Below are 15677 nucleotides of genomic sequence, written 5' to 3'. Positions count from 1 at the left end.
ATTAGCAAGGTACCCACGCACCACAGGCACTGACTCACAGGCAGTGCAGCCAAAGCCTGCCTGATTTCTCCCCAGAGTCATGTGCACTGGGTGGACCGCGGGCCCAGCGTCTCACAACCACTTGCGCAGGTAAACGAAGGCTGGCTGGCTAACCAACACACCGTGAGTAATCTCTAGATCCTTCAAGGCCTCCCAATACAAATAGTTGGTAACTCTGTCCCCTGGCTGTACCACAAATACCAATTGTGATCTTGGACTCCCTTATAACAACCAGCTTTTTTTCCCCCCTCTGAACTCCCAACCTGCAGCTTTTTTGTTCACTGCCAAGCATGAAGTCAAATGAAAGGAGGCATTCAGGAACTTATAAATCACTCTTAAATATGATTTGCTCAATGAGGACAGCTGGCTGGATTGGAAGATCCTAACAGTAGTCTTTGTGTTCAATTTATTGCTGAAAATACCCTCAGGTAACAAAAAAGGTAAATAAAATAACATTTACAAACAGGAACATGCTGAAGCGTTCTTGTAGCTTTGGGAACTTTAACCTCCAAACTAACACTCCATGGACAATGGAGAGACTCCAAGACAAGATGCCAAGATGGTGTTATGATACTGGGCAGCTGTGCCACTGAAAACTGCCCTCTTGAAAGCCTTCATTAATTTATGGATGGAATACATTCACTTGCAGGCTGGGCCTCTCAAAATGACAACAGGCACTTTACACACAGACATACAGCATTGTGCCAGGACCAGGGCAAGCAGGACATAAAGGTGAGGGCAGCTCGTTGCCCTAGCAGGCAGAAACCAGCTGCATGCCCTGCACTGCATGCTGTGCTCTGGGAAGAGCTGTGAGGTCACCTGATATTCTCCATAAACCAGAGGTCCAAGGTCTGGTAACTGGCTGGGGCACTCAGCAGTCACTGTTGGGATTCTCCTTAATGCAGAACGGGATAGCAAAGGGACACCTGGCCTGGCTTCTGCTCTTTCTTTCCAAAAATGGGCCACAGTAATTCCTCATTTGCCTGAGGAAAAACTCCTCAGCGCTTGGGGATAAAGTGTCTCCTTTGATTAGGGAGGGCACTGAAACAGCAGAACAGCTGTAACTTCCCAGAGAGATCATCCTCAGCAGCCAGCTGCCACCTTCAGTAGGAGTCTGGAGTCAGAAGCGTGGGACAGGATTTCCATTAGGAAAGTCCTGAGCCATACCTCTTCCACAGACAAGGCTCAATAACACCAACTTCAAAGTTCTTCCATCTCCCACCAGCCTCTTGCCCATGGGACATGAAAGGGTTAAAGATACCACTCTACTCATTACTATCACGGGAAAACTTTGTTCCAAATTCTCCATTTCATGCTCCTAGAAAACCAACGATCTTGAAATACCTTGTATTAACAAGGCAGTTCTACAGGACAGCCTGCATTTGCTTTTAAGTCCACCGGCTACCCAAGGTATCCAATGGACAACAGCCAGACAAATTCTACTGCTCTTGGAGCACAGGTATTCCTGCAAGCATTACACAAGATGCTAATGACAAAATCTGCAGGCTTAACGCCAAGCATTCATTTATCTGAATCCTATCCTAAATGAAGATCAGAGCCAGGAGGGCACACGCTTTTCTTGCAGCATGTTTAAGAAATGGAGAGTGAGAAATAGAGCATAAGGCAGAAATGGCAGCAGAGGATCCCCTCCAGGACTTTTCAGGGCATGGCTGTCTAACTGTGCTCACTTGCATTGTTGTTTATGTGTCCTTTTTCCCCTTGTACTCCCTGGACTGAAGGAAGGAAGGATGTTTCATAGGAAGGAAGCACTGGCGTGCCTGTACTGAGACAGGACCCCACCAGGCTGCTCCTTTCTACAGAGGAGGGAAAGAAAAGGGAATTCACATTTTCTCTCTCATCTTAGTTAGCAGTAAGGGGATAAAGCTAACTTCAGTCCAGCTCCAATTTCAAACAGGGTTAGTGTCCAAAGCTGGAGCAGGCTGCTCAGAACTGCATTAAGTTGTGAAAATCTCCAGGGTCAGAAATGCCTCAACCTCTCAGGCACTGTTTCCTGTCAGAACAATCTCAGGGAGAAAATTATTTTCCTTTATGTTCAGTCAGAATTTACCATGCTGCAACTTTCTGCACCTGGAGTGGGGCAATAACCAACATCAGTTCAGACTGGTGGATGAATGGATTGAGAGCAGCCCTGCAGAGACAGACTTGGAGGTACTGGTGGACAAAAAGTTGGACATGACCCAGCAATGTGCGCTTGCAGCGTAGAAAGCCAACAGTGGGCTTTGGCTGCATCAAAAAAATTATGGCCAGTAGGTCAAGGGAAGTGATTCTCCCACTGCTCTCATGAAACCTCACCTGGGGCACTACATCTGGCATTCTGGAGTCCTCAGAAAAACTACAGCAGGTTCGCAAGAAGCCACAAAAAAAGATCCAAGGGCTGTAATACTTTTGTGAAGAAGGGCTGAGAGAGTTGAGGTTATCCAGTTGAGAAAGAGAAGACTCTGGGGAGACCTTATAGTGGCCTTTCAATATATAAAGAAGGTTTATAAGAAAGACACAGACAGACTTTTTACCACACACTGTAGTGACAGGATGTGGGCACTGGTTTCAAACTAAGAGAGTAGGTTAAGACTGGATATTAAGAAGAAATTCTTCCCTGTGAAGGTGGTGAGTCACTGGCACAAGTCGCACAAAGAAGCTGTGGATGCCCCATCCCTGGAAGTACCCAAGGTCAAGTTGGATGGGGCTTTAGGCAACCTGATCTAGTGAAATAAACACCTGAATCTCATAACACTTCAGACACCATCTCACCAGTACGGAGCAGAAAAGCACAGCCTTCTCTTGATCTGCCTCCCATGCAGTCACTGCCATGTTGCCAACGCTTTGCTGAGCCTGTCCAGCTTGCTGCTGCCATTCTTGTTTTTGCAGAGAGATGCTCTGTGTGCCCCATCAGCTCACACACAGCTGGGCTCCAAAGCAAGGACTGTGCTGAACTCCCAGCCACATGCCCCAGCAGTTGCAGCAGTCACTAGAGGCACACAAGGCAGAGATTACTAAAAAAAGAAAAAAGAAAAAAGAAAAAAAAAAAAAAAAAAGAGAAAACCCACCCTGCTCTGCAAATCAGCTCAAAGCGTAGGCAGCAGAGGAAAAGTGAATGGAGATGATCTGTGTGTAAGGACTTGGGAGCATATTTCTGTCATAAGACAGCCAGAGAAAGCAAGCTAGAGAATGGGGCTTACCACTCCTGCTGCTGGAGGGGGAAAATGAGGGGCAGGTGACCCAGAGGCAAGGTCTCTACCAGTAGCCTGTTTGTGGTCTATGGTCTGCAGAGACTACACCCCAGAGAGCCTCCCCATCTTCCCACCACTGCTGGGAAAGAGTTCCCCACCTCCACAGCTGCTAGTGCTCCACTGCAGCATTGTTCCTGCAGTCCCCTTCAAACACACAATTTCACAGCTTTCCCAAAGCACTGCTGATACTCGCTATCCCTGTCACACCTCTGAAGGTGGTTACAGACAAAAGGAAAAGACCTATTCCAAACTGTGCTTCTTGTTCCCAATGCAAAAAAGGTAACATCCAGAGAATTTTACAGCATATGCAGGCAGTTTACTATATACTAACAACAAAATCTCATACAGAAACATCAACACCCACGTTACACAGGATACCTTTATGCAAAGACATTAGTCACACTCAGCAACATTAAAAACAATTCTGAAGAACAGCTATACAGAATGGGATGCAGACAGAGTGAGAGACTTCATTAGGATTTCTCAATTGCTTCAAGTTCAAATTCTCACCACAAAGCAGTACTAGTAGTTATTTATTATCATCCAGGAATTATTGTTTTCCAGTAAATACAGACATATTTCCAAATGATTCACACTACCTGAGAAATTAATGTTTTTGCAGCTCTGTTCCAGATCCTAGGTCAGGAAGCTCCATTCTGTTCCGGTAAATTCCACTAAGATACCACATGTAACAACAAGTTCTTAAAGAAGTTTCATCAGATTTTCCCTTTAAGGTAACCCACTGCACTCCCACGTGAGGCACAGGCACCTCAAAGGCACAAGCAGCTGAAAGTGCTGCAGCGGAATCAGATGATCAGAACAACCTTGGAGCCTCTGCAGCCTTGGAAACATATCCTGTGATTTTCAAATCAATCCAGTGGGGAAGACACAAGCCAGTGCTGAACCTTAAAAGCCAGATAATGCATATAAAAGCAATTTTAATTAAAGCAATTTGGAGAATGAATGCGAAAACAAAGTCTGACAGATTTTGCTGCAACACGTACCAAGGGTGCAGCACTGCAGCAAAAGCTGTCACTCCCATCTGTGCAGAGCTGTGCGGCATGCAGCATGGGTGGCAGGGCTGACGACACCAGGCAGCAGAACCACACTGAGGAGTCCTTGCTGCACAACCCACTGCAAGCACTGCATAGCATACAGCAACAGAGGAAAAGGTGAAAAGTAAGCATTCAAGGTAAAGAGAAATATTCTTGAGCTAATTAAAGAGTTGCTTGAGCTTATGTTCATCTTGATCAGTCATGTAGAAAGACATTTTCAGCTTAGGATGAAGCTACTGTTTCTAGAGGTCAATTACAACACTGCAACACACGAGAAGTAGGAACATGGACCTTATGCTCTCTCCTTCCCTCCCACACCACCTTTACCTACCCTGGCACTTGCACTTCCAGTGCAGTGTACTTGCTGTCACCTGCTCCAGGACCCTCGGGGGGATGGGAGCAGTCAGTGGGAGAGCTGCTGTCCTGGAGCAGAGGTGATGTGTGTCACCAAAAACCACCTTCCTCAGCTGCCCCACAGGACTGCTGCGCCATGACACAGGTCAGGCAGCCCTCTCACATCACCTGTCTACAGCCACAGAAGCTTTCCTCTCCTCCTGCATAGCCTGACACATGAGCCCCAAGCTCCAGCGGTTTTGTAATATTAACCACCAAAGCCGAACCCTACCAGGACTAAGAAAGCCTCGGTTCTCATCTCCTGCTGCTCTGCTTTCTCAGAGGCATGCAGTGCACAATCAAGGACAGCCACAACACTATTTGCAAGGGCTCTGAATGAAATCAGTTCTGCTACTTCTGAGCCAAACGATCACAAATCCAAGCATGGAACACGGGGTTTTTGTGGCAAAAAAATCTTATTTAGATCAACGCCCCCTCCCCCCCTCCAGGCATCAAGTTTGCAAGTTGAAATCACAAACCTCAAAACCGGCTGAGTTAATGAGTTAATTCAATACTAAGTAAGGTTTGATACTATGGCCTGGGCAGTACAGCAGGTCAAACTATGACTTAATCTATGACTTAAAAAACAATTAGCTAAGTAAATTCAGAACTATAAATGTTTGCATGCAGGGGCTTGTCCACCCAGTACTGATTAAAAATCGTTAAAGCCTACACTTTCCCCTTTGTGACTGGAAGCAGCAAAACCACCACATTCCTCACAAACCAGGGCAGACAGCAAGGAGGAGTGATGAGGAAGTATCCACACTTGACAGTGCACATCTCGCATTACTTCATCCTAGAGCACCCACAGCCCACCTGTCAGAAGTAGGATCTGCCCATGGAACCAGGCCAGTGTGCCTGCAGCCAAGGGAGGATGGTGAGCATGGCTGGGTTGTGGACAGCTGGTCCCCTGACAGGCAGGGCAGGGCAGGATGACAGCTATTATGCTGCAGCAGGCCAAGGAGCAGCCATACAGAAGTTTCCAGCTCACACAAAGTATTTACACACGTGAGAGTGGTGCACTTTGCTGGCTCAAGTTCAATACAGCTGCTAGAGGCCAGATGACAGGACTCTGAAGTTACTTTGTGAGAAGAATGTTTGAGGCTTGCTCAATTCAATGAAGCTTTGACAAAGAGGGCCAAAAATTTTGGGACTTAATAAATGTAGAAAACTTTCTACCGAAGTCCTCTAAACATGATTTCTCTACTCCTCTGCCCAAACCTGGGCAGCACCTTGCATGAGCAGGAGCTTTGCAAAGGTAGCACATCCAAACTCACTGTGAAAGCGTGGTGGTGACAGAGATCTCAACTCAGACAGCAATGCTTAGATATTCAAGGGATGCTATCACTGCACAAGTGACCTCACAGATTTTGGACCAGATCCTCAAACTTAAGTTTCATAGTCATTTTCAGGTGGCCCTGCACTGCACCTGCCTCCTTCTAGCCTCGTGCTCCCCTTCCTTGGCCAGAGTAAAGCAGCCCTGCAGCCAGGCAGGGAATCAGGCAGGGCTAAAGGGCGTGGGAGGGAGGCTGATGGTTAATTTTCACCCAGACCAACTCTCTGAACAAGGCTACAGGGAGTTTTTGTCACCTGAGGTAGGGCTAGAAAGGGCATTCTGAAGAGAAAGTGGTTAGGACAAGGGGAGAGGCAAACCCACCTCCTCCAGGCACAGTGCCCACCTGCACTAATGTAGCACTTCCCAGATCCATGACTGGAGAGAATGTGAAAACCCATCTCACCTCCAACTTGACATGATTGACAAGAGCAAGCAGTCACTCTCATCCACTCACTGTCACACAGAAACAAACTTACCAGCTCATGTGTTCTTATATCTCATATCTTACCAGTTTATGTGCTCTTATACCTTACCTGTGTATTGGCAACTTTGTTCCCAAGCAAAGAAATTATACATTTCATTCCTGGGGTTATTGATGTGCATCCTAAGCAAAGAAATGATACATTTCATTCCTGGGGTTATTGATGTGCATCCTAAGCAAAGAAATGATACATTTCATTCCTGGGGTTATTGGTGTGGATCCTAAGCAGCTTTATTATGAGAAGAGACAAGGCTGCAGAGTAGGCTGAGTGCTAAGTATAACATAAAACCTCATTTTTTTCTAAACACCCCCTCTCCTTTCAGCCCATCACTCACAGGGTGCATTCACCTTTCTGGACTGTGTTTCTATGAGAAATTCAGATGTTCAGGAATACAAATGTTTCATTCGCTGCACAACTACCGCAAGAAAGCACCAAAATATTCTCAGCTTTCTTTTACAGAGAAGGAAACAGAAACTGCCTGTGCACAGCATTCATGCTTCTGTGCATGCTGCTGTCACGCTTAGGTAAAGCTGTGTGTTGCACCTGCATATCTTACTCCACCCTGGTGAGGGTTAAAGCACACAGGGCTGAGGCATCCTTACAACCCCTTATCTGCCAAGATTAGGGCCTCAGCAGGGGAACATCGCTGCCAAAACCTAAGACACCACCAGAGACACAAAAACATTAAGGCCTAAATTGCCACACTCTGATGGCTGACATCCAATGCCACGCTTTATATTTGATCATTTCAAAAACATTGGTTTTCAGGCTGCTGAATCAACCCAAACCCCACCGACTTAACGGGAATGGCATGCTTGGCATGCCCTCTCAGGGTGGTTATGAAGGCTCCTAAATCTGGACAGTTAAGGGCAAATGGTTTGTGGGTTTTCCACCAAACTGATTCTGTCACCAGCTCTAAACCCTCAAATCCAGAGAGATGTGATTGTCGCCAATGTGTGAAGTGAGTGGCTGCAGTCACCACCAGGGGAAGGCTGCCAGCCCGTGTTACCCTGGCAAACAGCTGAGCTTGGACAAGGAGGTTAATCACACCTTTGGTGGCTACAGATGGAAGAGGAGATCAAGTTAAAAGACTAAAGCCCTCCAAAGATTCAGCCCATTGAAAGCAGAGAGAATAAAGATATGGAAGGACAAAACCAATCACCAGCTTTGGGAATGCAGGAAGTGCTGGCAAGCAACACCTGCTCATCAGCTGTCACCAAGCATTTAAAAATATTCATGCTTTCTGCTTCATATGTGTGAATACAACCATCACCCAAGGCAAAAAGTCTGTGCAGGCCTTAGATGTGTGAAGATGTATGTAACCATGCCACAACCATCATAACAAAGGTTCTCCATTCCAATGTGTTTTAAGGGCTCCCATGATCTGCAGAACACTAGTTAGTGTAAAACATATTACTGCTACGAATCATCACCCTCGTGGGAATCTTCCAATCAAAACGACCTCCTGAAGAGATTATATGCTTCATTTTAGTGTAACAATTGTATCAAAATTGTCCTTTTTTTTCATTCTGCTCAGTAATGCCAACCATATTTTCTGAAAAGCCTCCATGAGGAAAGAGGCCTCTGGTTCCTCACCAACTGCAGCCCACGGTGGGAAGAAAAGGTTTCATGGAGGACACACACAGCCTCAGAGTCCCTGGGTACAATACTCTGGTAAGGTCACGCTCAAAAATGTAATCATCCATTTGAACATACAAAATAATGTGGTCTAGATTGCAAGGCACACTGGGCTTTTAAATATTACTATTTCTTGTAATAGACACATTTGAGAGCTCTCTTTTCTAACGTGAGTTATTTTTGCCTACAATTCCTAGCCTCATAGTAGCTTACTCTCAGTTGGGCAATTTCCAACGCAGAGACAGCCAGAAGGCTAGTGAAAAGTCTGTGTTCTTATAACTTATTTCTACTGCTTAGGAAGTCAACATTGGTCAGACTGGCCTGTACTGGAGTTTCATACATTTCATAGCATTGTAAGGAAGCTGGGGTTGAACCACTTAGATCAGGAGATGCAGGGCTTAGTTAACAGGGACCTGACTACTCTTGAATTGTGCTGTTCTCCCACACTCCCTTTCCCCAACTCATTCCTTCCCCCAGGAACTTTCAGACACATATCCAAAAGAAACACAGCAATCAGCTCTCCATGTCCTCCTCCTCCTTGCAGTGTTACAGAGAGCTGCAGCCCCAGGCATCCATGCCGGTGAGGGGATCCCATGCCCAGGAGAGGTCTTGCACACCAGGCCCCTGCACAAGAATCGCTCCCTCGGGGCTCCTGGAGCCCCAGGGTGGGGGTGTCAGCCTGGCAGGCGCTGCCGATGCAGTCCTTAGTGCTGCAGAGCCCATACAATGGACGAATTACACTTCTGCAAGTACCGCAGATGCAAACCAGCCACAGAGCACGCTGTCCCTGCAGAAATATGCCAGCTGGCTACTGGCTGCACGAGCTGACCAGAGCACAGAGCTGCTGGTTCCGTACTCGCACAGACTGTAACACTGGGGAACGACCCCCGCCATGTCCTGCAGGTCAGCAGATGCATACCTCTGCCATGAGGCTGTAGGCATGTGGTTACTGCATTTTTTCCCCTTAAACACGGAATACCACAGACGAATCCAGGTTGTAAAAATCCCCCTTCCCACTGTCATCAGTGTGGGGCTGGCTTAGAGAGGCGCTCACCCACCCCAGCGGCTCTCGGCGAGAGACTGAATAAGCAAGCACCAACCCCAACACGCGGCAGCGACGAGCACTCCTTCCCCCGATTTTTGTGGAATGTTTCAACAGAATTTACGCACCAATTAAAATCCAACCCCACTGCACCTAACTCAGATGTGCTGATTAGTTGGGATCATCACTTTAACTTGCGTTTAACTGGTTTAAAGGCTTCAGATGTAGCATTAGAAGGGGGGAAAAAACCGCAGATTTGCAATGAAAGCGTAATCACCAAGGACAACCAGCAAAGGTCTGCTGTGCCACTGGCTTCACACGCCACATATGGGACACCTGACAAAGCCAAATGGGATAAGTTTCAGAAATTTTCGAAGAAGGCACAGAAAAGTTTCACAGTGCTCCATCAATTAATTCCCTCACGACGGGGGAGCAAAGAAGACTGAAGTGATTAACTTCAGAGCATCAGAAAAGCATGTATATAAAAGAACGTTATTAATTATATTATAAACGTGGGCGGGCTGAGAAAGAAGGGGGAATTCAGGAAAAATAAGCAACAGGAAAGGGAGTATGTGGCTGCAGCAAGGGGAAAAAAAAAAATGCGTTAAGCGCCTGGAAACCTCCAAAATCTCAACCAAGCCCCAGCCAACGGGCTTAGGAACTTCCTTGCGGGCAGCTCGCGACAGCGAGGAGCGGTGCGACCGTGCCCTTCCCGGGCGGGGACGGGGCCGATCTCCGCTCAGGAAAGCGGCTGTTCCGGTCCCGTCGGAAGGAGCCCGACGGCGGCTCCATTTCCGAGCGGGAGCCGAGGCCCCGGCGGCGCCTCAGGGCCGGGTCTCCCGCGGGGGGTCCCCGCCGCCGCCGCCACCCGCGGGCAGCCCGGCCTTGAGGCACCCGCTCACCCGCACGGGAAGGGACGGGAAAGGCGGCGGCGGTCAAAGACAAAGCGGATGCCTCAAATTCCTCCCCGCCCCGCCGGTCTGCGGCACCCCCCGCCCTCCGCCCCTTCATCGCCCACCTCTGCCTACCTGGGCAGCAGGAGCGGCCAGGCTTCCCTCGCTCCCAGCCCGGGCTTGGGCAGCCGCAGCCCGCGAGGGGCTCCGGGGCTCGGGCGGCGGGTGCGGGCGCTGACAATGAGGGGAGGGACGCGGTACCGGGCGGTGCTTGACGTCAGCGGGAGCGGGCGGGGGCTGGCGGCCCGGCCCGGCCGCCCTGCAGCTCCGCCGCGCCCGCCCCCGGGCCTGGAGAGGGCGGGGAGGGCCCGGCCGCCATTTTGGGGGGGTCGGCGGGCGCTTGGGGCAGGGAAGGGAAACTTTCCGAAAGGCTGCGGGGAGGAGCGGGTGTAGCGGACCCAGCCTTTCCCAGGCTGGTTTCACGGGGGATTCGTGCTCCAGGGCCTGCCGGACAGCCCCTTCTCCGGCCCCGGCCCGGGGCTGCCACTGCCTCGGGGCTTCGGTGTTGGGGCAGGCAAAAGCAGGGCAGAGCCCCGCGCCAGGTGGCACAGCTAGGTCTTGTCCTCCTCTCCCGTCGCATCCCCCCTTTAGTGCCATCTCTTGGAGAGTTTGGGGCTTGGTGGTCAATCCAGCTGTGGTTGGTTCCACCTCTAGCATCCAGAAAATGGATATCCAGCAGCTGGGAAGAGTTGCTCCGGGTGTACCTGAGCGGTGAGCAGAGCCCCGGCACCGCTGACCGGGCGGGTGGCACGGTGAGGGACACCAGGGAGTGTGGCCCGGTGCTCTGTGCATCATCGCCGGGCCCTGCCCAGCTGAGTCCGCAGCAGACGTGGTCAGAGGCCGGTGGGCAATTCCAGCCTCCGTGACAGGCTCGGAACCTATTGGCCGTTGTGGGGACATCTGCAGGAAAAGCGGAGCTGCCTCCTAACCTTGTAACATCCCTCACTCCGCTTGTTCCTCTCTGTATTTTGTCTGCAGCTTCCATTGACTGCACTAAGTCCCTACCAACAAAAATATTAAAGAGAAAAAAAAAATGTTTTATCTTAGAGCAGCCAGAGCTTCCTTAGTTTTCCTCTACATCATTTCCTTTCCCCGGACAGAAATGTCTAAGTCTCTAACCTCACACCACGAAGCTTTTCTCTTCGAAATACCAGCCTGGGCAGTGGCAGTCGTGTTGCCACGGGCACTGTACCACCAGCTGCAGCCACGCTGCTTCTACGTGACACAGAGCAGGCAGGTTGTCTCTCACTCGGATCCAGAGATTTGACGTTTATCATTCTCTGGGTTTCCATTCACTCTCTTCCTCACACTGCAGATCCCAACTGCTTCAGTTGCCACCTTAGTGTGGGGCTACTTTTTCCTCCTTTACCAGCTCCGTTTGTTTCCCCTCGCCTCCCTCCATCACTCATGCTGGGTGGGTCAGGACTTTACCTCACACACTTTCCCTCCAGCAGCAGTTCACTGTGCCAATGCTGCTGACATCTGGTGGCACAGGAGGCTGAGGAGTGTCTCTCACAGTCCCTAGTGAGCATTTGCTCTTGTTTGCACTGTTGCATGATGAGGACTCGCCAAAGCCTGAGGCATGATTGCAATGCTTATCTCTTGGATTGGAAGGATAGGGTTTCCAAAACCCAAAGCAGGGTGCCAGCACCACTGGTAGAAAACTTTTTCCCAGATGTCCCCAGAATGCTTGATAGAAAGGCTGTACCGTTCCAAGGGAGTGGGGTGTAAATAATGTGGGCAGGTGTGACCAGAGATGATGGGCAAGGGGAGATGACAAATACAATAAAATCACAAATGATATGGGGAAGCAGCAGAAGCTGTCAGTGTGTCTTACAACAGAGGATCCATATGGGTGTAGTAGGTTTAAACAAACAAAAGTAACTCATGCATCTTATGCACAACTTGAAAAAGTGAGAAGTGGATGGCTCTGGGATGCCATGAACACCAGAGGCATGAGATTCAAAAGGGATTAGCTAAATTTACAAAGAGCAGATTCTCAGTGGTTATTAAAAATGTCTATCTGAGTCATCTTCCAGTTCATGAAATCTCTGAACTGACTCTTCAGGTATTCTTGCTATTCTGCACTCCCTCTGTTTGTATGGTGAGTTTAAGTGAGGTGTCTGGGTTGATCTTGTTGCTGCTGATACATGCAGTTGTATGTCCCTCCCAAAATTACTCATGTGTATGTGCTGCTTCTTCTGCACCAGTTCTGGGATTTGTTCAGTTTATCAAACTGGGAGACAACTAACTCAGAGTGAGCACTTCTCTGCCTCTAGTGAGCTGAATTAGCCCACTGTTTTCTAAGCCAGTGGTTCTTGCTTCTCTCTGCAAACTAGAAGTGGAGATTCTCCTGTTATTACCTGATTCCAGGTGTTCAAGTTTTAAGTATTTAGAGGATCAGAGTCATGATAATATCTTGATACTTGTTGAATTAATTTCTAACAGCTCCCAACAGAGCTGGAGCCTTGGTTGTGCTAGGTGCCACCCAGAGTTTAGGAACAGTATTAAACACAGCAAGCAGGGAAAAAGAAATAGAATCAAGCTTGTGTGGACTGAAGTGCTGCATGGCTTGCTAGTCTCACATCATTACTAGCAGCCTATATGGCAATCTGGGTTTTGTTGGGTTTGGGGTTTTGTGTGTATAACTGTTTCTTGTTCCTAGAATCAGCAAGGTGCCACCATGAGCCCCCACAGAAGCCTGCAGCCATGTCAAGGTGTGACAACAAAGGCACTGAGAAGCCTGCAGCACATAAGAAACAGGTTGATGTCTTGTTAGTTTGTACTTCTTCCTCTCAGCCAAACCACATGCTGTGGCAGTACAGTGAGATCTCCATCTCCTCAAACCAAGGGGTTTCACATCAGTCTTCACCAGCTGCATAAGGAGCCAAAACCTGACACACCTGGAGAGCACCAGGATGGGGAGTGGCAATTCCTGGAAATAATAAACAGGATTTACACACACTATGGGTAGGGTTTATCTGAATACATCAGATATCTCCACTACTGATTCTTCTACACAAGTCTCATTTCAATCTTGGAACCTAGGCAATGTAAATAATGTCATTAAAGTCAGTTGGTTTGAGGGGATGTTTCACCTGTTCCTGGAGCAGACATGTTAAAAATGTCAGCTGAATTAGGGCTACACATGGGGCCAGAAGGGGTGCATTTAAGGATGCCAAGGGTACTTGCCAATATAATTTCAAGATTGGCATCATTGAAAGATGATGGTGATTGAAAAGCATTCCTGGTGATTGAAAAAAACCAAATGTCATCATACCTGTCATCAAGAATGGCAAGAAGGAGAATTCAGGCAATACTCAGCTGGTTGGTCAACCTCAACTCAGCCACTTACTGCAGAGGGAGTTGTGAACTCAAAAAATAAAAGCAGGGTACCGAGTAGTTTCCATGGTAGTTCAAAATTTGAAATTGTCTATCCATCATTAACTGCTACAGAATAGACAGGAAAATACAAACCATCATATCTTCACAGTACCAAAATACCTTTTGCATTAGAATATCAGAGTGGTAAAAAAATCATAATTATCAATGAAAGCATTCTGATACTGTGTTGTAAAGTGTATTCTGCAAAAACATTTCCATCATGTCATAGACTGGTCACATAGACAAAACAGAAGAGGACTTTGGGGCACATTTGTTTGTGAGGATATGATCTGTTCATCAATAGGGTTTCATATACTTAAGTAGTCTTACATATACAGCATTTGTTCCTTTGTATTCCCCTGACAAGGAGCTGTTTTCAGATTGGTGAGCATGGTGGGATTGCTTCAACCCACAGGCTTTCAATGACCATCTTTCTTTCATGTAGCAAGGTTCAGGTTTGTCCTGGGAGGAGGGATCATGTTCCACTTTCATTGTCCTGGCAGTCTTCAGTCATGGTGACTCCTCATTGCTGACACTTATCCTCTTCCCTGGTTGTAGGAACAACCTGCAAATAACCTGGAATTTAATTGCAGGGTGCTGCAGTGAACACACATGCTTTGACATATATTTAGCTATTTCTTCTGTATTCAATACATTTTACATGATCATTGAAATAACTATCTTCTTGGACATATCTATATGTACTTCTATACAAATATAACATGTTTTAACTTACCTTTGTGCACAGTATTGTAAGAACTTCACTGGAGAGGCACTGAGATACCACTCAACCCTCATGTACGTTCTGTGAAATGCATTTGTGTGCTCTGGACAGCAATTCACAGAGAATTGTAAAACATGGTAAATATGGACATTGACCTCTGTGACATGAGAGCCTCCTCCTTTCAACTCAGAGGCTGTGGGTGTCATTTATCTTTAATTTGTGATCATCCCTAGTGAGTGTTTTCATCTGCCAGTTCCATATCACTGGTTTTTCCAATATAAATTAGTGAGGCAAACTATCAAATATTTACTAACAACAAGAATGGTGTAATATTAGACCATGTGCCTTTTAAAACTAACCTATAATCTAATCAAAGAAAGGGCCTACTTTGTTTATTCTTGAATTAAACAGTGTCAAAGAAGAGTGGTGGATAATCTTCCTATGTTGTATTTTGCCATTCCGTTCATCATTGGAAGTCTTCAAGAATAGGAAATACAGGAAGAGAACAAAAGCATAGTTGTTTCAGGCAGGGAATGCACTAGCCAGTCTCTCAAGGGCCCTTCCAGGACCATGATCTGTAATTTTGGGAGAAGAGCCATGTCCCAAACAGAGCAGCCTTAAATGCCTTCAGTGAGAGAGAGGACTGCTGTTCTATGAGCACACAACTGCTCTGACTCTGCTTCATGTGGGTGGTCCTGGGGCATCACTTTATGCTTCATCCTCTGCAGAGGCACCAGCAACTGGAAGAAGCTGCAATGCTGAGCTACAAATGCAAAGGAGAGGCTGAAAGCTGTAGTGGGACATGCACTGTGGTGGAGTGTGTTGGGATGGCCACAGCAGTGGATGGTGGGGATGAACTGGGGCAGGCTGAGAGATGAAAGGGCAGTCAGAAGGATGATGGGGTGATTTTCACAGCAGTGCGTGGCTCTCATACTCACTATACACGACACTTCTGACATAAAATGCCCAGAGACTAAAACGTTGCATGAAATTTGGGCTGTACCACTTGTCTGAGACTTCATCCAAGACCTCCATGTGCCAGCTTCCCACCTGCCAAATCAGGGAGGTGCGTGTTAGAAAGGACCTGCTCTGTGACCCCAGCAGAGGGTCCTGACAGTGATTTCTGACTGGTTTGTTTGACCAGTACTTAAAGAATCCCAGAGACAGGGATGCCACATCTACCCCAACAATCTTAATTACTAAGGAAGATTTTCTTGGTTTGTCACTTTGTTCTCCCCTCTCTAACTTCCCATATCTTGTCACCAAGGAGTGAGTCTTCTGGCTATTTTATGAGGTCCTAGTCATTCCACACTGGCACTAACCATATTCTCCTGTTTCAGTTTATGCACGCAAAAACATTAAATGACAGAAATATAAGATCAA

The 15677-nt window shown here is 47.6% G+C and overlaps 1 protein-coding gene across 1 annotated transcript in view; it reads right to left on the bottom strand.

The window, feature by feature from the left end:
- Positions 1–10356, bottom strand: part of LUZP1 (leucine zipper protein 1) — a 32892-nt gene extending 22536 nt beyond the window's left edge. The window contains exon 1 of the mRNA XM_005529881.3: positions 10262–10356. The gene's annotated coding sequence lies outside the window, so the exon portion shown is untranslated. The remainder of the gene's footprint in view (positions 1–10261) is intronic.
- Between the last annotated feature and the right edge of the window lie 5321 nt (positions 10357–15677).

This window comes from Pseudopodoces humilis, chromosome 27, assembly GCF_049639895.1.
Source record: "Pseudopodoces humilis isolate 2021_Gansu_Grassland_sample_001 chromosome 27, ASM4963989v1, whole genome shotgun sequence".
In the NCBI taxonomy this organism is placed as follows: Eukaryota; Metazoa; Chordata; class Aves; order Passeriformes; family Paridae; genus Pseudopodoces; species Pseudopodoces humilis.
The sequence above is the reverse complement of the archived record's forward strand: the minus strand, read 5'-3'. Positions and strand labels throughout refer to the sequence as shown.